Here is a 27,097-nt window from a genome sequence, read left to right as displayed (position 1 = left end):
CATCTGCAGGCAACAAAGGTAGGTGTGTGCTTGTGTGTGTGTTTCCTATGCAGATCCTAAGCCCAGTGTCACATGCAAGTAGGAGGAGTAAGAAGGGTTCCTGGCAAATCCGGGTTATGGATTGCATTTAAAAAGGCCCCGTGGGAGTGCAATGGGCCCCTGTCTTGCTGCTTAGCAATAATGGTATGGGTTTAGGTTCTGCTGTGTGTACTGGTGGTTGACTGCCCCCCAGCCCAGAGTGTGCATGGAAAATTGTCTGGCAGCCTCCCTGACAGCAAGCAGTGATAGTGCCCATGAAGGGGACCTTGTTGGGCCCGCCCCTTTCACGGTTATCGCTTCTCGGCCTTTTGGCTAAGATCAAGTGTAGTATCTGTTCTTATCAGTTTAATATCTGATACGTCCCCTATCTGGGGACCATATATTAAATGGATTTTTGAGAACGGGGGCCGATTTCGAAGCTTGCTTCCGTCGCCCTATGCATTGACCCGATATGGCAGTATCTTCGGGTACAGTGCACCACCCCCTTACAGGGTTAAAAAGAAAGATTCCTACTTTCATTGCTACCTGCTTGCTGGCTAGCCAGCTAGCCAGCCCTGTGGGCCTTGCTGCTGCTGCAGCCAAAAAACAAAAGGTGGTGCTGCTGCTGCTTCTGCTGCTTCTGCTTCTGCTTGTGTCTGGCCCCTGTTGGAGCGTCCAGGCACAGGACTTCTGCTGCTGCTGACTAAATGGCCTCCTTAATTGGATCATTTGAGTAGCCAGCACACCTGTGCAGGTAGGGCATGACATGATAGGCAGCTGCCTTGATAGCGGGTGGGTGCTGAATGTTCCTAATTGACAAAATAAGATTAATGCTTATGAAGAAATATAAAATCTCATCCCTTCCCCAATATCGCGCCACACCCCTACCCCTTAATTCCCTGGTTGAACGTGATGGACATATGTCTTTTTTCGACCGTACTAACTATGTAACTATGTAACATAACATGGGGGGGGGGGGGGGTCTCCTGGCTGTTCACACAGGTGTGTCATTGCTGTACATTGACCATGCATTGCTTCTGTGGTATTGCAAAGGCAAAGACAAATGCTTCCAGCCATCCATTGCACTAATGGATTGGTCATCAGCTGGCTGTCTATGTCCCGCATCAATATAGACCAAAGTACAGAGGGTTAGGCTATGCTATTGTGCACCTACCTGATGCATCAGAAGGTGCGAGGCCCTTGCTAAATTCTGTGCACAGACTTTGAGATCTATGCTTTAGACTGTATCTAAACCTGCTCCAACATGGACTGACATTCTGGCCTACTTTCAGCCGATGCGACTTGTCTGTCGCTGAACAGTCGCTTTTTATGTATTCAGCACCTATGTATAATGTTGTAAAAATGCTCTAGAAGCTAAAGTCGCAGAAATGTCACACATATTTGGCCTGCAACTTTCTGTGCGACAAATTCAGACAGGAAAAATCAGTATAAATCCTTAGAAAATTATCCCCCAGTGTCTCCATCTGCTGGCGGTATTGAATAAGCATTGCTGCACTGATGGGGTATGCATTAGACGAAAAAAAAGAAGAAAAAGAAGAATAATACGCCCAGAAAAGAGGCGAAAAGGAGAAAAACGTAAAAAAACGTGAAAAAAAAGTAAGAGGAAGAGAAGGGAAAAAAAGGTGGAAATGGGTTTAAAAGTGATTTCGGCGGAGAAATATATATATATATATATATATATATATATATATATATATATATATATATATGCGCACACACACATATAGATATAAACGTATTCTCCGTTGAGATATTGCAGCCGCTGCTGTGTCCAGGCCCAGGAGCCTTAGCACTGTGCTGTGATGTCACTCAATACCACTGACATCACTAGGTGTAAACAACATCTCTCCTTTGCTGTGTATGTGACTATGGAGCTGTTTGGTGATGTCGTCTATTACGGCCTTCATAGAAGCAACAGGAGATTGTTGCATCCATCTTGAACCCTCAGAACTACAGTGCTATGATGTCACTCACTTCCACAGGCCTTGCAGAGTGTAAACAACAACAACCCAGCTTTGTTGTGTATGTAACCAAAGGGATTTGTGATGTCACCTAGAACCTTCACAGCAGCGACAGCTTTATGAGGAGCATCAGCACTGCTCTGCCTGAGCAGAACCATCACCGCCATAGGTTGTCAAATAACCCGGATTTAACCCACACAGGTAAGTCCAATGGGGTGCAGGCATGTCCTCTATGCTTACAGCTTCCCGTGGGTGTTGGTTTGATACCGTTTGGGGACAGCCAAGGAGGCATCTGCAGGCAACAAAGGTAGGTGTGTGCTTGTGTGTGTGTTTCCTATGCAGATCCTAAGCCCAGTGTCACATGCAAGTAGGAGGAGTAAGAAGGGTTCCTGGCAAATCCGGGTTATGGATTGCATTTAAAAAGGCCCCGTGGGAGTGCAATGGGCCCCTGTCTTGCTGCTTAGCAATAATGGTATGGGTTTAGGTTCTGCTGTGTGTACTGGTGGTTGACTGCCCCCCAGCCCAGAGTGTGCATGGAAAATTGTCTGGCAGCCTCCCTGACAGCAAGCAGTGATAGTGCCCATGAAGGGGACCTTGTTGGGCCCGCCCCTTTCACGGTTATCGCTTCTCGGCCTTTTGGCTAAGATCAAGTGTAGTATCTGTTCTTATCAGTTTAATATCTGATACGTCCCCTATCTGGGGACCATATATTAAATGGATTTTTGAGAACGGGGGCCGATTTCGAAGCTTGCTTCCGTCGCCCTATGCATTGACCCGATATGGCAGTATCTTCGGGTACAGTGCACCACCCCCTTACAGGGTTAAAAAGAAAGATTCCTACTTTCATTGCTACCTGCTTGCTGGCTAGCCAGCTAGCCAGCCCTGTGGGCCTTGCTGCTGCTGCAGCCAAAAAACAAAAGGTGGTGCTGCTGCTGCTTCTGCTGCTTCTGCTTCTGCTTGTGTCTGGCCCCTGTTGGAGCGTCCAGGCACAGGACTTCTGCTGCTGCTGACTAAATGGCCTCCTTAATTGGATCATTTGAGTAGCCAGCACACCTGTGCAGGTAGGGCATGACATGATAGGCAGCTGCCTTGATAGCGGGTGGGTGCTGAATGTTCCTAATTGACAAAATAAGATTAATGCTTATGAAGAAATATAAAATCTCATCCCTTCCCCAATATCGCGCCACACCCCTACCCCTTAATTCCCTGGGTTGAACGTGATGGACATATGTCTTTTTTCGACCGTACTAACTATGTAACTATGTAACATAACATGGGGGGGGGGGGGGGGTCTCCTGGCTGTTCACACAGGTGTGTCATTGCTGTACATTGACCATGCATTGCTTCTGTGGTATTGCAAAGGCAAAGACAAATGCTTCCAGCCATCCATTGCACTAATGGATTGGTCATCAGCTGGCTGTCTATGTCCCGCATCAATATAGACCAAAGTACAGAGGGTTAGGCTATGCTATTGTGCACCTACCTGATGCATCAGAAGGTGCGAGGCCCTTGCTAAATTCTGTGCACAGACTTTGAGATCTATGCTTTAGACTGTATCTAAACCTGCTCCAACATGGACTGACATTCTGGCCTACTTTCAGCCGATGCGACTTGTCTGTCGCTGAACAGTCGCTTTTTATGTATTCAGCACCTATGTATAATGTTGTAAAAATGCTCTAGAAGCTAAAGTCGCAGAAATGTCACACATATTTGGCCTGCAACTTTCTGTGCGACAAATTCAGACAGGAAAAATCAGTATAAATCCTTAGAAAATTATCCCCCAGTGTCTCCATCTGCTGGCGGTATTGAATAAGCATTGCTGCACTGATGGGGTATGCATTAGACGAAAAAAAAGAAGAAAAAGAAGAATAATACGCCCAGAAAAGAGGCGAAAAGGAGAAAAACGTAAAAAAACGTGAAAAAAAAGTAAGAGGAAGAGAAGGGAAAAAAAGGTGGAAATGGGTTTAAAAGTGATTTCGGCGGAGAAATATATATATATATATATATATATATACTATATATATATATATATATATATATGCGCACACACACATATAGATATAAACGTATTCTCCGTTGAGATATTGCAGCCGCTGCTGTGTCCAGGCCCAGGAGCCTTAGCACTGTGCTGTGATGTCACTCAATACCACTGACATCACTAGGTGTAAACAACATCTCTCCTTTGCTGTGTATGTGACTATGGAGCTGTTTGGTGATGTCGTCTATTACGGCCTTCATAGAAGCAACAGGAGATTGTTGCATCCATCTTGAACCCTCAGAACTACAGTGCTATGATGTCACTCACTTCCACAGGCCTTGCAGAGTGTAAACAACAACAACCCAGCTTTGTTGTGTATGTAACCAAAGGGATTTGTGATGTCACCTAGAACCTTCACAGCAGCGACAGCTTTATGAGGAGCATCAGCACTGCTCTGCCTGAGCAGAACCATCACCGCCATAGGTTGTCAAATAACCCGGATTTAACCCACACAGGTAAGTCCAATGGGGTGCAGGCATGTCCTCTATGCTTACAGCTTCCCGTGGGTGTTGGTTTGATACCGTTTGGGGACAGCCAAGGAGGCATCTGCAGGCAACAAAGGTAGGTGTGTGCTTGTGTGTGTGTTTCCTATGCAGATCCTAAGCCCAGTGTCACATGCAAGTAGGAGGAGTAAGAAGGGTTCCTGGCAAATCCGGGTTATGGATTGCATTTAAAAAGGCCCCGTGGGAGTGCAATGGGCCCCTGTCTTGCTGCTTAGCAATAATGGTATGGGTTTAGGTTCTGCTGTGTGTACTGGTGGTTGACTGCCCCCCAGCCCAGAGTGTGCATGGAAAATTGTCTGGCAGCCTCCCTGACAGCAAGCAGTGATAGTGCCCATGAAGGGGACCTTGTTGGGCCCGCCCCTTTCACGGTTATCGCTTCTCGGCCTTTTGGCTAAGATCAAGTGTAGTATCTGTTCTTATCAGTTTAATATCTGATACGTCCCCTATCTGGGGACCATATATTAAATGGATTTTTGAGAACGGGGGCCGATTTCGAAGCTTGCTTCCGTCGCCCTATGCATTGACCCGATATGGCAGTATCTTCGGGTACAGTGCACCACCCCCTTACAGGGTTAAAAAGAAAGATTCCTACTTTCATTGCTACCTGCTTGCTGGCTAGCCAGCTAGCCAGCCCTGTGGGCCTTGCTGCTGCTGCAGCCAAAAAACAAAAGGTGGTGCTGCTGCTGCTTCTGCTGCTTCTGCTTCTGCTTGTGTCTGGCCCCTGTTGGAGCGTCCAGGCACAGGACTTCTGCTGCTGCTGACTAAATGGCCTCCTTAATTGGATCATTTGAGTAGCCAGCACACCTGTGCAGGTAGGGCATGACATGATAGGCAGCTGCCTTGATAGCGGGTGGGTGCTGAATGTTCCTAATTGACAAAATAAGATTAATGCTTATGAAGAAATATAAAATCTCATCCCTTCCCCAATATCGCGCCACACCCCTACCCCTTAATTCCCTGGTTGAACGTGATGGACATATGTCTTTTTTCGACCGTACTAACTATGTAACTATGTAACATAACATGGGGGGGGGGGGGGGTCTCCTGGCTGTTCACACAGGTGTGTCATTGCTGTACATTGACCATGCATTGCTTCTGTGGTATTGCAAAGGCAAAGACAAATGCTTCCAGCCATCCATTGCACTAATGGATTGGTCATCAGCTGGCTGTCTATGTCCCGCATCAATATAGACCAAAGTACAGAGGGTTAGGCTATGCTATTGTGCACCTACCTGATGCATCAGAAGGTGCGAGGCCCTTGCTAAATTCTGTGCACAGACTTTGAGATCTATGCTTTAGACTGTATCTAAACCTGCTCCAACATGGACTGACATTCTGGCCTACTTTCAGCCGATGCGACTTGTCTGTCGCTGAACAGTCGCTTTTTATGTATTCAGCACCTATGTATAATGTTGTAAAAATGCTCTAGAAGCTAAAGTCGCAGAAATGTCACACATATTTGGCCTGCAACTTTCTGTGCGACAAATTCAGACAGGAAAAATCAGTATAAATCCTTAGAAAATTATCCCCCAGTGTCTCCATCTGCTGGCGGTATTGAATAAGCATTGCTGCACTGATGGGGTATGCATTAGACGAAAAAAAAGAAGAAAAAGAAGAATAATACGCCCAGAAAAGAGGCGAAAAGGAGAAAAACGTAAAAAAACGTGAAAAAAAAGTAAGAGGAAGAGAAGGGAAAAAAAGGTGGAAATGGGTTTAAAAGTGATTTCGGCGGAGATATATATATATATATATATATATATATATATATATATATATATATATATATGCGCACACACACATATAGATATAAACGTATTCTCCGTTGAGATATTGCAGCCGCTGCTGTGTCCAGGCCCAGGAGCCTTAGCACTGTGCTGTGATGTCACTCAATACCACTGACATCACTAGGTGTAAACAACATCTCTCCTTTGCTGTGTATGTGACTATGGAGCTGTTTGGTGATGTCGTCTATTACGGCCTTCATAGAAGCAACAGGAGATTGTTGCATCCATCTTGAACCCTCAGAACTACAGTGCTATGATGTCACTCACTTCCACAGGCCTTGCAGAGTGTAAACAACAACAACCCAGCTTTGTTGTGTATGTAACCAAAGGGATTTGTGATGTCACCTAGAACCTTCACAGCAGCGACAGCTTTATGAGGAGCATCAGCACTGCTCTGCCTGAGCAGAACCATCACCGCCATAGGTTGTCAAATAACCCGGATTTAACCCACACAGGTAAGTCCAATGGGGTGCAGGCATGTCCTCTATGCTTACAGCTTCCCGTGGGTGTTGGTTTGATACCGTTTGGGGACAGCCAAGGAGGCATCTGCAGGCAACAAAGGTAGGTGTGTGCTTGTGTGTGTGTTTCCTATGCAGATCCTAAGCCCAGTGTCACATGCAAGTAGGAGGAGTAAGAAGGGTTCCTGGCAAATCCGGGTTATGGATTGCATTTAAAAAGGCCCCGTGGGAGTGCAATGGGCCCCTGTCTTGCTGCTTAGCAATAATGGTATGGGTTTAGGTTCTGCTGTGTGTACTGGTGGTTGACTGCCCCCCAGCCCAGAGTGTGCATGGAAAATTGTCTGGCAGCCTCCCTGACAGCAAGCAGTGATAGTGCCCATGAAGGGGACCTTGTTGGGCCCGCCCCTTTCACGGTTATCGCTTCTCGGCCTTTTGGCTAAGATCAAGTGTAGTATCTGTTCTTATCAGTTTAATATCTGATACGTCCCCTATCTGGGGACCATATATTAAATGGATTTTTGAGAACGGGGGCCGATTTCGAAGCTTGCTTCCGTCGCCCTATGCATTGACCCGATATGGCAGTATCTTCGGGTACAGTGCACCACCCCCCTTACAGGGTTAAAAAGAAAGATTCCTACTTTCATTGCTACCTGCTTGCTGGCTAGCCAGCTAGCCAGCCCTGTGGGCCTTGCTGCTGCTGCAGCCAAAAAACAAAAGGTGGTGCTGCTGCTGCTTCTGCTGCTTCTGCTTCTGCTTGTGTCTGGCCCCTGTTGGAGCGTCCAGGCACAGGACTTCTGCTGCTGCTGACTAAATGGCCTCCTTAATTGGATCATTTGAGTAGCCAGCACACCTGTGCAGGTAGGGCATGACATGATAGGCAGCTGCCCTTGATAGCGGGTGGGTGCTGAATGTTCCTAATTGACAAAATAAGATTAATGCTTATGAAGAAATATAAAATCTCATCCCTTCCCCAATATCGCGCCACACCCCTACCCCTTAATTCCCTGGTTGAACGTGATGGACATATGTCTTTTTTCGACCGTACTAACTATGTAACTATGTAACATAACATGGGGGGGGGGGGGGGGTCTCCTGGCTGTTCACACAGGTGTGTCATTGCTGTACATTGACCATTGCATTGCTTCTGTGGTATTGCAAAGGCAAAGACAAATGCTTCCAGCCATCCATTGCACTAATGGATTGGTCATCAGCTGGCTGTCTATGTCCCGCATCAATATAGACCAAAGTACAGAGGGTTAGGCTATGCTATTGTGCACCTACCTGATGCATCAGAAGGTGCGAGGCCCTTGCTAAATTCTGTGCACAGACTTTGAGATCTATGCTTTAGACTGTATCTAAACCTGCTCCAACATGGACTGACATTCTGGCCTACTTTCAGCCGATGCGACTTGTCTGTCGCTGAACAGTCGCTTTTTATGTATTCAGCACCTATGTATAATGTTGTAAAAATGCTCTAGAAGCTAAAGTCGCAGAAATGTCACACATATTTGGCCTGCAACTTTCTGTGCGACAAATTCAGACAGGAAAAATCAGTATAAATCCTTAGAAAATTATCCCCCAGTGTCTCCATCTGCTGGCGGTATTGAATAAGCATTGCTGCACTGATGGGGGTATGCATTAGACGAAAAAAAAGAAGAAAAAGAAGAATAATACGCCCAGAAAAGAGGCGAAAAGGAGAAAAACGTAAAAAAACGTGAAAAAAAAGTAAGAGGAAGAGAAGGGAAAAAAAGGTGGAAAATGGGTTTAAAAAGTGATTTCGGCGGAGAAATATATATATATATATATATATATATATATATATATATATATATATATATGCGCACACACACATATAGATATAAACGTATTCTCCGTTGAGATATTGCAGCCGCTGCTGTGTCCAGGCCCAGGAGCCTTAGCACTGTGCTGTGATGTCACTCAATACCACTGACATCACTAGGTGTAAACAACATCTCTCCTTTGCTGTGTATGTGACTATGGAGCTGTTTGGTGATGTCGTCTATTACGGCCTTCATAGAAGCAACAGGAGATTGTTGCATCCATCTTGAACCCTCAGAACTACAGTGCTATGATGTCACTCACTTCCACAGGCCTTGCAGAGTGTAAACAACAACAACCCAGCTTTGTTGTGTATGTAACCAAAGGGATTTGTGATGTCACCTAGAACCTTCACAGCAGCGACAGCTTTATGAGGAGCATCAGCACTGCTCTGCCTGAGCAGAACCATCACCGCCATAGGTTGTCAAATAACCCGGATTTAACCCACACAGGTAAGTCCAATGGGGTGCAGGCATGTCCTCTATGCTTACAGCTTCCCGTGGGTGTTGGTTTGATACCGTTTGGGGACAGCCAAGGAGGCATCTGCAGGCAACAAAGGTAGGTGTGTGCTTGTGTGTGTGTTTCCTATGCAGATCCTAAGCCCAGTGTCACATGCAAGTAGGAGGAGTAAGAAGGGTTCCTGGCAAATCCGGGTTATGGATTGCATTTAAAAAGGCCCCGTGGGAGTGCAATGGGCCCCCTGTCTTGCTGCTTAGCAATAATGGTATGGGTTTAGGTTCTGCTGTGTGTACTGGTGGTTGACTGCCCCCCAGCCCAGAGTGTGCATGGAAAATTGTCTGGCAGCCTCCCTGACAGCAAGCAGTGATAGTGCCCATGAAGGGGACCTTGTTGGGCCCCGCCCCTTTCACGGTTATCGCTTCTCGCCTTTTGGCTAAGATCAAGTGTAGTATCTGTTCTTATCAGTTTAATATCTGATACGTCCCCTATCTGGGGACCATATATTAAATGGATTTTTGAGAACGGGGGGCCGATTTCGAAGCTTGCTTCCGTCGCCCTATGCATTGACCCGATATGGCAGTATCTTCGGGTACAGTGCACCACCCCCTTACAGGGTTAAAAAGAAAGATTCCTACTTTCATTGCTACCTGCTTGCTGGCTAGCCAGCTAGCCAGCCCTGTGGGCCTTGCTGCTGCTGCAGCCAAAAAACAAAAGGTGGTGCTGCTGCTGCTTCTGCTGCTTCTGCTTCTGCTTGTGTCTGGCCCCTGTTGGAGCGTCCAGGCACAGGACTTCTGCTGCTGCTGACTAAATGGCCTCCTTAATTGGATCATTTGAGTAGCCAGCACACCTGTGCAGGTAGGGCATGACATGATAGGCAGCTGCCTTGATAGCGGGTGGGTGCTGAATGTTCCTAATTGACAAAATAAGATTAATGCTTATGAAGAAATATAAAATCTCATCCCTTCCCCAATATCGCGCCACACCCCTACCCCTTAATTCCCTGGTTGAACGTGATGGACATATGTCTTTTTCGACCGTACTAACTATGTAACTATGTAACATAACATGGGGGGGGGGGGGGGGTCTCCTGGCTGTTCACACAGGTGTGTCATTGCTGTACATTGACCATGCATTGCTTCTGTGTATTGCAAAGGCAAAGACAAATGCTTCCAGCCATCCATTGCACTAATGGATTGGTCATCAGCTGGCTGTCTATGTCCCGCATCAATATAGACCAAAGTACAGAGGGTTAGGCTATGCTATTGTGCACCTACCTGATGCATCAGAAGGTGCGAGGCCCTTGCTAAATTCTGTGCACAGACTTGAGATCTATGCTTTAGACTGTATCTAAACCTGCTCCAACATGGACTGACATTCTGGCCTACTTTCAGCCGATGCGACTTGTCTGTCGCTGAACAGTCGCTTTTTATGTATTCAGCACCTATGTATAATGTTGTAAAAATGCTCTAGAAGCTAAAGTCGCAGAAATGTCACACATATTTGGCCTGCAACTTTCTGTGCGACAAATTCAGACAGGAAAAATCAGTATAAATCCTTAGAAAATTATCCCCCAGTGTCTCCATCTGCTGGCGGTATTGAATAAGCATTGCTGCACTGATGGGGTATGCATTAGACGAAAAAAAAAGAAGAAAAGAAGAATAATACGCCCAGAAAAGAGGCGAAAAGGAGAAAAACGTAAAAAAAACGTGAAAAAAAAGTAAGAGGAAGAGAAGGGAAAAAAAGGTGGAAATGGGTTTAAAAGTGATTTCGGCGGAGAAATATATATATATATATATATATATATATATATATATATATATATATATATATATGCGCACACACACATATAGATATAAACGTATTCTCCGTTGAGATATTGCAGCCGCTGCTGTGTCCAGGCCCAGGAGCCTTAGCACTGTGCTGTGATGTCACTCAATACCACTGACATCACTAGGTGTAAACAACATCTCTCCTTTGCTGTGTATGTGACTATGGAGCTGTTTGGTGATGTCGTCTATTACGGCCTTCATAGAAGCAACAGGAGATTGTTGCATCCATCTTGATCCCTCAGAACTACAGTGCTATGATGTCACTCACTTCCACAGGCCTTGCAGAGTGTAAACAACAACAACCCAGCTTTGTTGTGTATGTAACCAAAGGGATTTGTGATGTCACCTAGAACCTTCACAGCAGCGACAGCTTTATGAGGAGCATCAGCACTGCTCTGCCTGAGCAGAACCATCACCGCCATAGGTTGTCAAATAACCCGGATTTAACCCACACAGGTAAGTCCCAATGGGGTGCAGGCATGTCCTCTATGCTTACAGCTTCCCGTGGGTGTTGGTTTGATACCGTTTGGGGACAGCCAAGGAGGCATCTGCAGGCAACAAAGGTAGGTGTGTGCTTGTGTGTGTGTTTCCTATGCAGATCCCTAAGCCCAGTGTCACATGCAAGTAGGAGGAGTAAGAAGGGTTCCTGGCAAATCCGGGTTATGGATTGCATTTAAAAAGGCCCCGTGGGAGTGCAATGGGCCCCTGTCTTGCTGCTTAGCAATAATGGTATGGGTTTAGGTTCTGCTGTGTGTACTGGTGGTTTGACTGCCCCCCCAGCCCAGAGTGTGCATGGAAAATTGTCTGGCAGCCTCCCTGACAGCAAGCAGTGATAGTGCCCATGAAGGGGACCTTGTTGGGCCCCGCCCCTTTCACGGTTATCGCTTCTCGGCCTTTTGGCTAAGATCAAGTGTAGTATCTGTTCTTATCAGTTTAATATCTGATACGTCCCCTATCTGGGGACCATATATTAAATGGATTTTTGAGAACGGGGGGCCGATTTCGAAGCTTGCTTCCGTCGCCCTATGCATTGACCCGATATGGCAGTATCTTCGGGTACAGTGCACCACCCCCTTACAGGGTTAAAAAGAAAGATTCCTACTTTCATTGCTACCTGCTTGCTGGCTAGCCAGCTAGCCAGCCCTGTGGGCCTTGCTGCTGCTGCAGCCAAAAAACAAAAGGTGGTGCTGCTGCTGCTTTCTGCTGCTTCTGCTTCTGCTTGTGTCTGGCCCCTGTTGGAGCGTCCAGGCACAGGACTTCTGCTGCTGCTGACTAAATGGGCCTCCTTAATTGGATCATTTGAGTAGCCAGCCACACCTGTGCAGGTAGGGCATGACATGATAGGCAGCTGCCTTGATAGCGGGGTGGGTGCTGAATGTTCCTAATTGACAAAATAAGATTAATGCTTATGAAGAAATATAAAATCTCATCCCTTTCCCCAATATCGCGCCACACCCCTACCCCTTAATTCCCTGGTTGAACGTGATGGACATATGTCTTTTTTCGACCGTACTAACTATGTAACTATGTAACATAACATGGGGGTGGGGGGGGGGGTCTCCTGGCTGTTCACACAGGTGTGTCATTGCTGTACATTGACCATGCATTGCTTCTGTGGTATTGCAAAGGCAAAGACAAATGCTTCCAGCCATCCATTGCACTAATGGATTGGTCATCAGCTGGCTGTCTATGTCCCGCATCAATATAGACCAAAGTACAGAGGGTTAGGCTATGCTATTGTGCACCTACCTGATGCATCAGAAGGTGCGAGGCCCCTTGCTAAATTCTGTGCACAGACTTTGAGATCTATGCTTTAGACTGTATCTAAACCTGCTCCAACATGGACTGACATTCTGGCCTACTTTCAGCCGATGCGACTTGTCTGTCGCTGAACAGTCGCTTTTTATGTATTCAGCACCTATGTATAATGTTGTAAAAATGCTCTAGAAGCTAAAGTCGCAGAAATGTCACACATATTTGGCCTGCAACCTTTCTGTGCGACAAATTCAGACAGGAAAAATCAGTATAAATCCTTAGAAAATTATCCCCCAGTGTCTCCATCTGCTGGCGGTATTGAATAAGCATTGCTGCACTGATGGGGTATGCATTAGACGAAAAAAAAGAAGAAAAAGAAGAATAATACGCCCAGAAAAGAGGCGAAAAGGAGAAAAACGTAAAAAAACGTGAAAAAAAAGTAAGAGGAAGAGAAGGGAAAAAAAGGTGGAAATGGGTTTAAAAGTGATTTCGGCGGAGAAATATATATATATATATATATATAATATAATATATATATATATATATATATGCGCACACACACATATAGATATAAACGTATTCTCCGTTGAGATATTGCAGCCGCTGCTGTGTCCAGGCCAGGAGCCTTAGCACTGTGCTGTGATGTCACTCAATACCACTGACATCACTAGGTGTAAAACAACATCTCTCCTTTGCTGTGTATGTGACTATGGAGCTGTTTGGTGATGTCGTCTATTACGGCCTTCATAGAAGCAACAGGAGATTGTTGCATCCATCTTGAACCCTCAGAACTACAGTGCTATGATGTCACTCACTTCCACAGGCCTTGCAGAGTGTAAACAACAACAACCCAGCTTTGTTGTGTATGTAACCAAAGGGATTTGTGATGTCACCTAGAACCTTCACAGCAGCGACAGCTTTATGAGGAGCATCAGCACTGCTCTGCCTGAGCAGAACCATCACCGCCATAGGTTGTCAAATAACCCGGATTTAACCCACACAGGTAAGTCCAATGGGGTGCAGGCATGTCCCTCTATGCTTACAGCTTCCCGTGGGTGTTGGTTTGATACCGTTTGGGGACAGCCAAGGAGGCATCTGCAGGCAACAAAGGTAGGTGTGTGCTTGTGTGTGTGTTTCCTATGCAGATCCTAAGCCCAGTGTCACATGCAAGTAGGAGGAGTAAGAAGGGTTCCTGGCAAATCCGGGTTATGGATTGCATTTAAAAAGGCCCCGTGGGAGTGCAATGGGCCCCTGTCTTGCTGCTTAGCAATAATGGTATGGGTTTAGGTTCTGCTGTGTGTACTGGTGGTTGACTGCCCCCCAGCCCAGAGTGTGCATGGAAAATTGTCTGGCAGCCTCCCCTGACAGCAAGCAGTGATAGTGCCCCATGAAGGGGGACCTTGTTGGGGCCCGCCCCTTTCACGGTTATCGCTTCTCGGCCTTTTGGCTAAGATCAAGTGTAGTATCTGTTCTTATCAGTTTAATATCTGATACGTCCCCCTATCTGGGGGACCATATATTAAATGGATTTTTGAGAACGGGGGCCGATTTCGAAGCTTGCTTCCGTCGCCCTATGCATTGACCCGATATGGCAGTATCTTCGGGTACAGTGCACCACCCCCTTACAGGGTTAAAAAGAAAGATTCCTACTTTCATTGCTACCTGCTTGCTGGCTAGCCAGCTAGCCAGCCCTGTGGGGCCTTGCTGCTGCTGCAGCCAAAAAACAAAAGGTGGTGCTGCTGCTGCTTCTGCTGCTTCTGCTTCTGCTTGTGTCTGGCCCCTGTTGGAGCGTCCAGGCACAGGACTTCTGCTGCTGCTGACTAAATGGCCTCCTTAATTGGATCATTTGAGTAGCCAGCACACCTGTGCAGGTAGGGCATGACATGATAGGCAGCTGCCTTGATAGCGGGTGGGTGCTGAATGTTCCTAATTGACAAAATAAGATTAATGCTTATGAAGAAATATAAAATCTCATCCCTTCCCCAATATCGCGCCACACCCCTACCCCTTAATTCCCTGGTTGAACGTGATGGACATATGTCTTTTTTCGACCGTACTAACTATGTAACTATGTAACATAACATGGGGGGGGGGGGGGGGGTCTCCTGGCTGTTCACGACAGGTGTGTCATTGCTGTACATTGACCATGCATTGCTTCTGTGGTATTGCAAAGGCAAAGACAAATGCTTCCAGCCATCCATTGCACTAATGGATTGGTCATCAGCTGGCTGTCTATGTCCCGCATCAATATAGACCAAAGTACAGAGGGTTAGGCTATGCTATTGTGCACCTACCTGATGCATCAGAAGGTGCGAGGCCCTTGCTAAATTCTGTGCACAGACTTTGAGATCTATGCTTTAGACTGTATCTAAACCTGCTCCAACATGGACTGACATTCTGGCCTACTTTCAGCCGATGCGACTTGTCTGTCGCTGAACAGTCGCTTTTTATGTATTCAGCACCTATGTATAATGTTGTAAAAATGCTCTAGAAGCTAAAGTCGCAGAAATGTCACACCATATTTGGCCTGCAACTTTCTGTGCGACAAATTCAGACAGGAAAAATCAGTATAAATCCTTAGAAAATTATCCCCCAGTGTCTCCATCTGCTGGCGGTATTGAATAAGCATTGCTGCACTGATGGGGTATGCATTAGACGAAAAAAAAGAAGAAAAAGAAGAATAATACGCCCAGAAAAGAGGCGAAAAGGAGAAAAACGTAAAAAAACGTGAAAAAAAAGTAAGAGGAAGAGAAGGGAAAAAAAGGTGGAAATGGGTTTAAAAGTGATTTCGGCGGAGAAATATATATATATATATATATATATATATATATATATATATATATATATGCGCACACACACATATAGATATAAACGTATTCTCCGTTGAGATATTGCAGCCGCTGCTGTGTCCAGGCCCAGGAGCCTTAGCACTGTGCTGTGATGTCACTCAATACCACTGACATCACTAGGTGTAAACAACATCTCTCCTTTGCTGTGTATGTGACTATGGAGCTGTTTGGTGATGTCGTCTATTACGGCCTTCATAGAAGCAACAGGAGATTGTTGCATCCATCTTGAACCCTCAGAACTACAGTGCTATGATGTCACTCACTTCCACAGGCCTTGCAGAGTGTAAACAACAACAACCCAGCTTTGTTGTGTATGTAACCAAAGGGATTTGTGATGTCACCTAGAACCTTCACAGCAGCGACAGCTTTATGAGGAGCATCAGCACTGCTCTGCCTGAGCAGAACCATCACCGCCATAGGTTGTCAAATAACCCGGATTTAACCCACACAGGTAAGTCCAATGGGGTGCAGGCATGTCCTCTATGCTTACAGCTTCCCGTGGGTGTTGGTTTGATACCGTTTGGGGACAGCCAAGGAGGCATCTGCAGGCAACAAAGGTAGGTGTGTGCTTGTGTGTGTGTTTCCTATGCAGATCCTAAGCCCAGTGTCACATGCAAGTAGGAGGAGTAAGAAGGGTTCCTGGCAAATCCGGGTTATGGATTGCATTTAAAAAGGCCCCGTGGGAGTGCAATGGGCCCCTGTCTTGCTGCTTAGCAATAATGGTATGGGTTTAGGTTCTGCTGTGTGTACTGGTGGTTGACTGCCCCCCAGCCCAGAGTGTGCATGGAAAATTGTCTGGCAGCCTCCCTGACAGCAAGCAGTGATAGTGCCCATGAAGGGGACCTTGTTGGGCCCGCCCCTTTCACGGTTATCGCTTCTCGGCCTTTTGGCTAAGATCAAGTGTAGTATCTGTTCTTATCAGTTTAATATCTGATACGTCCCCTATCTGGGGACCATATATTAAATGGATTTTTGAGAACGGGGGCCGATTTCGAAGCTTGCTTCCGTCGCCCTATGCATTGACCCGATATGGCAGTATCTTCGGGTACAGTGCACCACCCCCTTACAGGGTTAAAAAGAAAGATTCCTACTTTCATTGCTACCTGCTTGCTGGCTAGCCAGCTAGCCAGCCCTGTGGGCCTTGCTGCTGCTGCAGCCAAAAAACAAAAGGTGGTGCTGCTGCTGCTTCTGCTGCTTCTGCTTCTGCTTGTGTCTGGCCCCTGTTGGAGCGTCCAGGCACAGGACTTCTGCTGCTGCTGACTAAATGGCCTCCTTAATTGGATCATTTGAGTAGCCAGCACACCTGTGCAGGTAGGGCATGACATGATAGGCAGCTGCCTTGATAGCGGGTGGGTGCTGAATGTTCCTAATTGACAAAATAAGATTAATGCTTATGAAGAAATATAAAATCTCATCCCTTCCCCAATATCGCGCCACACCCCTACCCCTTAATTCCCTGGTTGAACGTGATGGACATATGTCTTTTTTCGACCGTACTAACTATGTAACTATGTAACATAACATGGGGGGGGGGGGGGTCTCCTGGCTGTTCACACAGGTGTGTCATTGCTGTACATTGACCATGCATTGCTTCTGTGGTATTGCAAAGGCAAAGACAAATGCTTCCAGCCATCCATTGCACTAATGGATTGGTCATCAGCTGGCTGTCTATGTCCCGCATCAATATAGACCAAAGTACAGAGGGTTAGGCTATGCTATTGTGCACCTACCTGATGCATCAGAAGGTGCGAGGCCCTTGCTAAATTCTGTGCACAGACTTTGAGATCTATGCTTTAGACTGTATCTAAACCTGCTCCAACATGGACTGACATTCTGGCCTACTTTCAGCCGATGCGACTTGTCTGTCGCTGAACAGTCGCTTTTTATGTATTCAGCACCTATGTATAATGTTGTAAAAATGCTCTAGAAGCTAAAGTCGCAGAAATGTCACACATATTTGGCCTGCAACTTTCTGTGCGACAAATTCAGACAGGAAAAATCAGTATAAATCCTTAGAAAATTATCCCCCAGTGTCTCCATCTGCTGGCGGTATTGAATAAGCATTGCTGCACTGATGGGGTATGCATTAGACGAAAAAAAAGAAGAAAAAGAAGAATAATACGCCCAGAAAAGAGGCGAAAAGGAGAAAAACGTAAAAAAACGTGAAAAAAAAGTAAGAGGAAGAGAAGGGAAAAAAAGGTGGAAATGGGTTTAAAAGTGATTTCGGCGGAGAAATATATATATATATATATATATATATATATATATATATATATGCGCACACACACACATAGATATAAACGTATTCTCCGTTGAGATATTGCAGCCGCTGCTGTGTCCAGGCCCAGGAGCCTTAGCACTGTGCTGTGATGTCACTCAATACCACTGACATCACTAGGTGTAAACAACATCTCTCCTTTGGTGTGTATGTGACTATGGAGCTGTTTGGTGATGTCGTCTATTACGGCCTTCATAGAAGCAACAGGAGATTGTTGCATCCATCTTGAACCCTCAGAACTACAGTGCTATGATGTCACTCACTTCCACAGGCCTTGCAGAGTGTAAACAACAACAACCCAGCTTTGTTGTGTATGTAACCAAAGGGATTTGTGATGTCACCTAGAACCTTCACAGCAGCGACAGCTTTATGAGGAGCATCAGCACTGCTCTGCCTGAGCAGAACCATCACCGCCATAGGTTGTCAAATAACCCGGATTTAACCCACACAGGTAAGTCCAATGGGGTGCAGGCATGTCCTCTATGCTTACAGCTTCCCGTGGGTGTTGGTTTGATACCGTTTGGGGACAGCCAAGGAGGCATCTGCAGGCAACAAAGGTAGGTGTGTGCTTGTGTGTGTGTTTCCTATGCAGATCCTAAGCCCAGTGTCACATGCAAGTAGGAGGAGTAAGAAGGGTTCCTGGCAAATCCGGGTTATGGATTGCATTTAAAAAGGCCCCGTGGGAGTGCAATGGGCCCCTGTCTTGCTGCTTAGCAATAATGGTATGGGTTTAGGTTCTGCTGTGTGTACTGGTGGTTGACTGCCCCCCAGCCCAGAGTGTGCATGGAAAATTGTCTGGCAGCCTCCCTGACAGCAAGCAGTGATAGTGCCCATGAAGGGGACCTTGTTGGGCCCGCCCCTTTCACGGTTATCGCTTCTCGGCCTTTTGGCTAAGATCAAGTGTAGTATCTGTTCTTATCAGTTTAATATCTGATACGTCCCCTATCTGGGGACCATATATTAAATGGATTTTTGAGAACGGGGGCCGATTTCGAAGCTTGCTTCCGTCGCCCTATGCATTGACCCGATATGGCAGTATCTTCGGGTACAGTGCACCACCCCCTTACAGGGTTAAAAAGAAAGATTCCTACTTTCATTGCTACCTGCTTGCTGGCTAGCCAGCTAGCCAGCCCTGTGGGCCTTGCTGCTGCTGCTGCAGCCAAAAAACAAAAGGTGGTGCTGCTGCTGCTTCTGCTTCTGCTTGTGTCTGGCCCCTGTTGGAGCGTCCAGGCACAGGACTTCTGCTGCTGCTGACTAAATGGCCTCCTTAATTGGATCATTTGAGTAGCCAGCACACCTGTGCAGGTAGGGCATGACATGATAGGCAGCTGCCTTGATAGCGGGTGGGTGCTGAATGTTCCTAATTGACAAAATAAGATTAATGCTTATGAAGAAATATAAAATCTCATCCCTTCCCCAATATCGCGCCACACCCCTACCCCTTAATTCCCTGGTTGAACGTGATGGACATATGTCTTTTTTCGACCATACTAACTATGTAACTATGTAACATAACATGGGGGGGGGGGGGGGGGGTCTCCTGGCTGTTCACACAGGTGTGTCATTGCTGTACATTGACCATGCATTGCTTCTGTGGTATTGCAAAGGCAAAGACAAATGCTTCCAGCCATCCATTGCACTAATGGATTGGTCATCAGCTGGCTGTCTATGTCCCGCATCAATATAGACCAAAGTACAGAGGGTTAGGCTATGCTATTGTGCACCTACCTGATGCATCAGAAGGTGCGAGGCCCTTGCTAAATTCTGTGCACAGACTTTGAGATCTATGCTTTAGACTGTATCTAAACCTGCTCCAACATGGACTGACATTCTGGCCTACTTTCAGCCGATGCGACTTGTCTGTCGCTGAACAGTCGCTTTTTATGTATTCAGCACCTATGTATAATGTTGTAAAAATGCTCTAGAAGCTAAAGTCGCAGAAATGTCACACATATTTGGCCTGCAACTTTCTGTGCGACAAATTCAGACAGGAAAAATCAGTATAAATCCTTAGAAAATTATCCCCCAGTGTCTCCATCTGCTGGCGGTATTGAATAAGCATTGCTGCACTGATGGGGTATGCATTAGACGAAAAAAAAGAAGAAAAAGAAGAATAATACGCCCAGAAAAGAGGCGAAAAGGAGAAAAACGTAAAAAAACGTGAAAAAAAAGTAAGAGGAAGAGAAGGGAAAAAAAGGTGGAAATGGGTTTAAAAGTGATTTCGGCGGAGAAATATATATATATATATATATATATATATATATATATGCGCACACACACACATAGATATAAACGTATTCTCCGTTGAGATATTGCAGCCGCTGCTGTGTCCAGGCCCAGGAGCCTTAGCACTGTGCTGTGATGTCACTCAATACCACTGACATCACTAGGTGTAAACAACATCTCTCCTTTGCTGTGTATGTGACTATGGAGCTGTTTGGTGATGTCGTCTATTACGGCCTTCATAGAAGCAACAGGAGATTGTTGCATCCATCTTGAACCCTCAGAACTACAGTGCTATGATGTCACTCACTTCCACAGGCCTTGCAGAGTGTAAACAACAACAACCCAGCTTTGTTGTGTATGTAACCAAAGGGATTTGTGATGTCACCTAGAACCTTCACAGCAGCGACAGCTTTATGAGGAGCATCAGCACTGCTCTGCCTGAGCAGAACCATCACCGCCATAGGTTGTCAAATAACCCGGATTTAACCCACACAGGTAAGTCCAATGGGGTGCAGGCATGTCCTCTATGCTTACAGCTTCCCGTGGGTGTTGGTTTGATACCGTTTGGGGACAGCCAAGGAGGCATCTGCAGGCAACAAAGGTAGGTGTGTGCTTGTGTGTGTGTTTCCTATGCAGATCCTAAGCCCAGTGTCACATGCAAGTAGGAGGAGTAAGAAGGGTTCCTGGCAAATCCGGGTTATGGATTGCATTTAAAAAGGCCCCGTGGGAGTGCAATGGGCCCCTGTCTTGCTGCTTAGCAATAATGGTATGGGTTTAGGTTCTGCTGTGTGTACTGGTGGTTGACTGCCCCCCAGCCCAGAGTGTGCATGGAAAATTGTCTGGCAGCCTCCCTGACAGCAAGCAGTGATAGTGCCCATGAAGGGGACCTTGTTGGGCCCGCCCCTTTCACGGTTATCGCTTCTCGGCCTTTTGGCTAAGATCAAGTGTAGTATCTGTTCTTATCAGTTTTTCATGCCGGTGTACCGTAACGCCGGTATGGGGCTGGTGGGGATGGGTGCTGCATGGAGGATGCAGGTGTACCAGGGCTTTCCGGGGCTGGTTCTGAGGAATCAGCTCGACGGCTGCCCCGATGTGACCTGTTCCCTCCGGGTCTCGCCATGAGGCTGAGAGGGTCTAGAGCCGAGGTACTTTTGTGCCTCGGGGAGTGGTGACCCCGAGGTGCCGAAACTCACTGGGAGGATAGACTCACTGAGTTGAAGCACGGGCACCATAATCTCTTCACCTTGTGGCACTCACCTCTTGATTCCCGGCCTTCTGGCTAGGATCAGAGAAATTTTTATAGATCCGGCCGGATGTCCGGGCAGTATATCTGCACACATTCACTTATTTATTTCTTTTTTGTCTCACTGTGTCACTTTTTGCGTGTTGTGTGTTCACAGGATTTGTCAGGATGCGGTAGCCCTTCTGGGTGTCCCTCCTGGCGGTCTAGGGGAGGTGTGTGTGGCCATTAGGTTCCGCACCTCCCTGCAAACACCCCGGGTACTCCTGCTTGGCAGGGTACCTACCGTAATCGGCTCTGCGGGCAGATACCTTGGCTAACGCCAAGGGGGATGCCGGGAGCATTTGTGGTCCCCTAGTAGCTTCGGCGAAAAGGGACATCGAACCTGGAACCTCGCAGGTACCTTTTGGTCCGGAGGCGAAGGGTAAGGTTTGTTGGGGGGCCTCTCTCCTATCGGAGAAGGGCTAGCGATAGACCGCATCCTTTGTGCACGTTTTTTTAGTGTAACACGTTTGCACTTTTTCTTGCACTTTGGGTGAATCGAAAGCACGTTCCTCGGCTTTAGAAAAATCTGTTCTTATCAGTTTAATATCTGATACGTCCCCTATCTGGGGACCATATATTAAATGGATTTTTGAGAACGGGGGCCGATTTCGAAGCTTGCTTCCGTCGCCCTATGCATTGACCCGATATGGCAGTATCTTCGGGTACAGTGCACCACCCCCTTACAGGGTTAAAAAGAAAGATTCCTACTTTCATTGCTACCTGCTTGCTGGCTAGCCAGCTAGCCAGCCCTGTGGGCCTTGCTGCTGCTGCAGCCAAAAAACAAAAGGTGGTGCTGCTGCTGCTTCTGCTGCTTCTGCTTCTGCTTGTGTCTGGCCCCTGTTGGAGCGTCCAGGCACAGGACTTCTGCTGCTGCTGACTAAATGGCCTCCTTAATTGGATCATTTGAGTAGCCAGCACACCTGTGCAGGTAGGGCATGACATGATAGGCAGCTGCCTTGATAGCGGGTGGGTGCTGAATGTTCCTAATTGACAAAATAAGATTAATGCTTATGAAGAAATATAAAATCTCATCCCTTCCCCAATATCGCGCCACACCCCTACCCCTTAATTCCCTGGTTGAACGTGATGGACATATGTCTTTTTTCGACCGTACTAACTATGTAACTATGTAACATAACATGGGGGGGGGGGGGGGGGGGTCTCCTGGCTGTTCACACAGGTGTGTCATTGCTGTACATTGACCATGCATTGCTTCTGTGGTATTGCAAAGGCAAAGACAAATGCTTCCAGCCATCCATTGCACTAATGGATTGGTCATCAGCTGGCTGTCTATGTCCCGCATCAATATAGACCAAAGTACAGAGGGTTAGGCTATGCTATTGTGCACCTACCTGATGCATCAGAAGGTGCGAGGCCCTTGCTAAATTCTGTGCACAGACTTTGAGATCTATGCTTTAGACTGTATCTAAACCTGCTCCAACATGGACTGACATTCTGGCCTACTTTCAGCCGATGCGACTTGTCTGTCGCTGAACAGTCGCTTTTTATGTATTCAGCACCTATGTATAATGTTGTAAAAATGCTCTAGAAGCTAAAGTCGCAGAAATGTCACACATATTTGGCCTGCAACTTTCTGTGCGACAAATTCAGACAGGAAAAATCAGTATAAATCCTTAGAAAATTATCCCCCAGTGTCTCCATCTGCTGGCGGTATTGAATAAGCATTGCTGCACTGATGGGGTATGCATTAGACGAAAAAAAAGAAGAAAAAGAAGAATAATACGCCCAGAAAAGAGGCGAAAAGGAGAAAAACGTAAAAAAACGTGAAAAAAAAGTAAGAGGAAGAGAAGGGAAAAAAAGGTGGAAATGGGTTTAAAAGTGATTTCGGCGGAGAAATATATATATATATATATATATATATATATATATATATATATATGCGCACACACACACATAGATGTAAACGTATTCTCCGTTGAGATATTGCAGCCGCTGCTGTGTCCAGGCCCAGGAGCCTTAGCACTGTGCTGTGATGTCACTCAATACCACTGACATCACTAGGTGTAAACAACATCTCTCCTTTGCTGTGTATGTGACTATGGAGCTGTTTGGTGATGTCGTCTATTACGGCCTTCATAGAAGCAACAGGAGATTGTTGCATCCATCTTGAACCCTCAGAACTACAGTGCTATGATGTCACTCACTTCCACAGGCCTTGCAGAGTGTAAACAACAACAACCCAGCTTTGTTGTGTATGTAACCAAAGGGATTTGTGATGTCACCTAGAACCTTCACAGCAGCGACAGCTTTATGAGGAGCATCAGCACTGCTCTGCCTGAGCAGAACCATCACCGCCATAGGTTGTCAAATAACCCGGATTTAACCCACACAGGTAAGTCCAATGGGGTGCAGGCATGTCCTCTATGCTTACAGCTTCCCGTGGGTGTTGGTTTGATACCGTTTGGGGACAGCCAAGGAGGCATCTGCAGGCAACAAAGGTAGGTGTGTGCTTGTGTGTGTGTTTCCTATGCAGATCCTAAGCCCAGTGTCACATGCAAGTAGGAGGAGTAAGAAGGGTTCCTGGCAAATCCGGGTTATGGATTGCATTTAAAAAGGCCCCGTGGGAGTGCAATGGGCCCCTGTCTTGCTGCTTAGCAATAATGGTATGGGTTTAGGTTCTGCTGTGTGTACTGGTGGTTGACTGCCCCCCAGCCCAGAGTGTGCATGGAAAATTGTCTGGCAGCCTCCCTGACAGCAAGCAGTGATAGTGCCCATGAAGGGGACCTTGTTGGGCCCGCCCCTTTCACGGTTATCGCTTCTCGGCCTTTTGGCTAAGATCAAGTGTAGTATCTGTTCTTATCAGTTTAATATCTGATACGTCCCCTATCTGGGGACCATATATTAAATGGATTTTTGAGAACGGGGGCCGATTTCGAAGCTTGCTTCCGTCGCCCTATGCATTGACCCGATATGGCAGTATCTTCGGGTACAGTGCACCACCCCCTTACAGGGTTAAAAAGAAAGATTCCTACTTTCATTGCTACCTGCTTGCTGGCTAGCCAGCTAGCCAGCCCTGTGGGCCTTGCTGCTGCTGCAGCCAAAAAACAAAAGGTGGTGCTGCTGCTGCTTCTGCTTCTGCTTGTGTCTGGCCCCTGTTGGAGCGTCCAGGCACAGGACTTCTGCTGCTGCTGACTAAATGGCCTCCTTAATTGGATCATTTGAGTAGCCAGCACACCTGTGCAGGTAGGGCATGACATGATAGGCAGCTGCCTTGATAGCGGGTGGGTGCTGAATGTTCCTAATTGACAAAATAAGATTAATGCTTATGAAGAAATATAAAATCTCATCCCTTCCCCAATATCGCGCCACACCCCTACCCCTTAATTCCCTGGTTGAACGTGATGGACATATGTCTTTTTTCGACCGTACTAACTATGTAACTATGTAACATAACATGGGGGGGGGGGGGGGGGGGTCTCCTGGCTGTTCACACAGGTGTGTCATTGCTGTACATTGACCATGCATTGCTTCTGTGGTATTGCAAAGGCAAAGACAAATGCTTCCAGCCATCCATTGCACTAATGGATTGGTCATCAGCTGGCTGTCTATGTCCCGCATCAATATAGACCAAAGTACAGAGGGTTAGGCTATGCTATTGTGCACCTACCTGATGCATCAGAAGGTGCGAGGCCCTTGCTAAATTCTGTGCACAGACTTTGAGATCTATGCTTTAGACTGTATCTAAACCTGCTCCAACATGGACTGACATTCTGGCCTACTTTCAGCCGATGCGACTTGTCTGTCGCTGAACAGTCGCTTTTTATGTATTCAGCACCTATGTATAATGTTGTAAAAATGCTCTAGAAGCTAAAGTCGCAGAAATGTCACACATATTTGGCCTGCAACTTTCTGTGCGACAAATTCAGACAGGAAAAATCAGTATAAATCCTTAGAAAATTATCCCCCAGTGTCTCCATCTGCTGGCGGTATTGAATAAGCATTGCTGCACTGATGGGGTATGCATTAGACGAAAAAAAAGAAGAAAAAGAAGAATAATACGCCCAGAAAAGAGGCGAAAAGGAGAAAAACGTAAAAAAACGTGAAAAAAAAGTAAGAGGAAGAGAAGGGAAAAAAAGGTGGAAATGGGTTTAAAAGTGATTTCGGCGGAGAAATATATATATATATATATATATATATATATATATATATGCGCACACACACACATAGATATAAACGTATTCTCCGTTGAGATATTGCAGCCGCTGCTGTGTCCAGGCCCAGGAGCCTTAGCACTGTGCTGTGATGTCACTCAATACCACTGACATCACTAGGTGTAAACAACATCTCTCCTTTGGTGTGTATGTGACTATGGAGCTGTTTGGTGATGTCGTCTATTACGGCCTTCATAGAAGCAACAGGAGATTGTTGCATCCATCTTGAACCCTCAGAACTACAGTGCTATGATGTCACTCACTTCCACAGGCCTTGCAGAGTGTAAACAACAACAACCCAGCTTTGTTGTGTATGTAACCAAAGGGATTTGTGATGTCACCTAGAACCTTCACAGCAGCGACAGCTTTATGAGGAGCATCAGCACTGCTCTGCCTGAGCAGAACCATCACCGCCATAGGTTGTCAAATAACCCGGATTTAACCCACACAGGTAAGTCCAATGGGGTGCAGGCATGTCCTCTATGCTTACAGCTTCCCGTGGGTGTTGGTTTGATACCGTTTGGGGACAGCCAAGGAGGCATCTGCAGGCAACAAAGGTAGGTGTGTGCTTGTGTGTGTGTTTCCTATGCAGATCCTAAGCCCAGTGTCACATGCAAGTAGGAGGAGTAAGAAGGGTTCCTGGCAAATCCGGGTTATGGATTGCATTTAAAAAGGCCCCGTGGGAGTGCAATGGGCCCCTGTCTTGCTGCTTAGCAATAATGGTATGGGTTTAGGTTCTGCTGTGTGTACTGGTGGTTGACTGCCCCCCAGCCCAGAGTGTGCATGGAAAATTGTCTGGCAGCCTCCCTGACAGCAAGCAGTGATAGTGCCCATGAAGGGGACCTTGTTGGGCCCGCCCCTTTCACGGTTATCGCTTCTCGGCCTTTTGGCTAAGATCAAGTGTAGTATCTGTTCTTATCAGTTTAATATCTGATACGTCCCCTATCTGGGGACCATATATTAAATGGATTTTTGAGAACGGGGGCCGATTTCGAAGCTTGCTTCCGTCGCCCTATGCATTGACCCGATAGGCAGTATCTTCGGGTACAGTGCACCACCCCCTTACAGGGTTAAAAAGAAAGATTCCTACTTTCATTGCTACCTGCTTGCTGGCTAGCCAGCTAGCCAGCCCTGTGGGCCTTGCTGCTGCTGCTGCAGCCAAAAAACAAAAGGTGGTGCTGCTGCTGCTTCTGCTTCTGCTTGTGTCTGGCCCCTGTTGGAGCGTCCAGGCACAGGACTTCTGCTGCTGCTGACTAAATGGCCTCCTTAATTGGATCATTTGAGTAGCCAGCACACCTGTGCAGGTAGGGCATGACATGATAGGCAGCTGCCTTGATAGCGGGTGGGTGCTGAATGTTCCTAATTGACAAAATAAGATTAATGCTTATGAAGAAATATAAAATCTCATCCCTTCCCCAATATCGCGCCACACCCCTACCCCTTAATTCCCTGGTTGAACGTGATGGACATATGTCTTTTTTCGACCATACTAACTATGTAACTATGTAACATAACATGGGGGGGGGGGGGGGGGGTCTCCTGGCTGTTCACACAGGTGTGTCATTGCTGTACATTGACCATGCATTGCTTCTGTGGTATTGCAAAGGCAAAGACAAATGCTT

General features: G+C 46.6%; 11 non-coding genes and 2 pseudogenes across 11 annotated transcripts; all 13 read left to right on the top strand.

Annotated features, from left to right (window-relative positions):
* The first annotated feature begins 331 nt into the window (after positions 1–331).
* Positions 332–522, top strand: LOC130305048 (U2 spliceosomal RNA). The gene has a single exon (XR_008854727.1). It is a non-coding gene; the product is annotated as a U2 spliceosomal RNA (small nuclear RNA).
* A 2,098-nt stretch (positions 523–2,620) lies between these two features.
* LOC130305047 (U2 spliceosomal RNA) lies at positions 2,621–2,811 on the top strand. Its single transcript, XR_008854726.1, has one exon. It is a non-coding gene; the product is annotated as a U2 spliceosomal RNA (small nuclear RNA).
* A 2,101-nt stretch (positions 2,812–4,912) lies between these two features.
* On the top strand, positions 4,913–5,103 carry LOC130305046 (U2 spliceosomal RNA). The gene has a single exon (XR_008854725.1). It is a non-coding gene; the product is annotated as a U2 spliceosomal RNA (small nuclear RNA).
* Positions 5,104–7,199: 2,096 nt separating this feature from the next.
* LOC130305044 (U2 spliceosomal RNA) lies at positions 7,200–7,390 on the top strand. The gene has a single exon (XR_008854724.1). It is a non-coding gene; the product is annotated as a U2 spliceosomal RNA (small nuclear RNA).
* Positions 7,391–9,495: 2,105 nt separating this feature from the next.
* LOC130305057 (U2 spliceosomal RNA) lies at positions 9,496–9,686 on the top strand. Its single transcript, XR_008854735.1, has one exon. It is a non-coding gene; the product is annotated as a U2 spliceosomal RNA (small nuclear RNA).
* A 2,104-nt stretch (positions 9,687–11,790) lies between these two features.
* LOC130305049 (U2 spliceosomal RNA) lies at positions 11,791–11,982 on the top strand. Its single transcript, XR_008854728.1, has one exon. It is a non-coding gene; the product is annotated as a U2 spliceosomal RNA (small nuclear RNA).
* A 2,110-nt stretch (positions 11,983–14,092) lies between these two features.
* On the top strand, positions 14,093–14,285 carry LOC130305050 (U2 spliceosomal RNA). Its single transcript, XR_008854729.1, has one exon. It is a non-coding gene; the product is annotated as a U2 spliceosomal RNA (small nuclear RNA).
* A 2,099-nt stretch (positions 14,286–16,384) lies between these two features.
* LOC130305043 (U2 spliceosomal RNA) lies at positions 16,385–16,575 on the top strand. Its single transcript, XR_008854723.1, has one exon. It is a non-coding gene; the product is annotated as a U2 spliceosomal RNA (small nuclear RNA).
* A 2,087-nt stretch (positions 16,576–18,662) lies between these two features.
* LOC130305041 (U2 spliceosomal RNA) lies at positions 18,663–18,853 on the top strand. Its single transcript, XR_008854721.1, has one exon. It is a non-coding gene; the product is annotated as a U2 spliceosomal RNA (small nuclear RNA).
* A 2,079-nt stretch (positions 18,854–20,932) lies between these two features.
* Positions 20,933–21,042, top strand: LOC130305064 (U2 spliceosomal RNA; annotated as a pseudogene).
* A 732-nt stretch (positions 21,043–21,774) lies between these two features.
* LOC130305060 (U2 spliceosomal RNA) lies at positions 21,775–21,981 on the top strand (annotated as a pseudogene).
* A 2,094-nt stretch (positions 21,982–24,075) lies between these two features.
* LOC130305040 (U2 spliceosomal RNA) lies at positions 24,076–24,266 on the top strand. Its single transcript, XR_008854720.1, has one exon. It is a non-coding gene; the product is annotated as a U2 spliceosomal RNA (small nuclear RNA).
* Positions 24,267–26,345: 2,079 nt separating this feature from the next.
* On the top strand, positions 26,346–26,535 carry LOC130305052 (U2 spliceosomal RNA). Its single transcript, XR_008854730.1, has one exon. It is a non-coding gene; the product is annotated as a U2 spliceosomal RNA (small nuclear RNA).
* The last annotated feature ends 562 nt before the right edge of the window (positions 26,536–27,097 follow it).

Source organism: Hyla sarda, unplaced genomic scaffold (genome assembly GCF_029499605.1).
Source record: "Hyla sarda isolate aHylSar1 unplaced genomic scaffold, aHylSar1.hap1 scaffold_1306, whole genome shotgun sequence".
Lineage (NCBI taxonomy): Eukaryota > Metazoa > Chordata > Amphibia > Anura > Hylidae > Hyla > Hyla sarda.
This window is presented reverse-complemented; position numbering and strand designations above follow the sequence as displayed.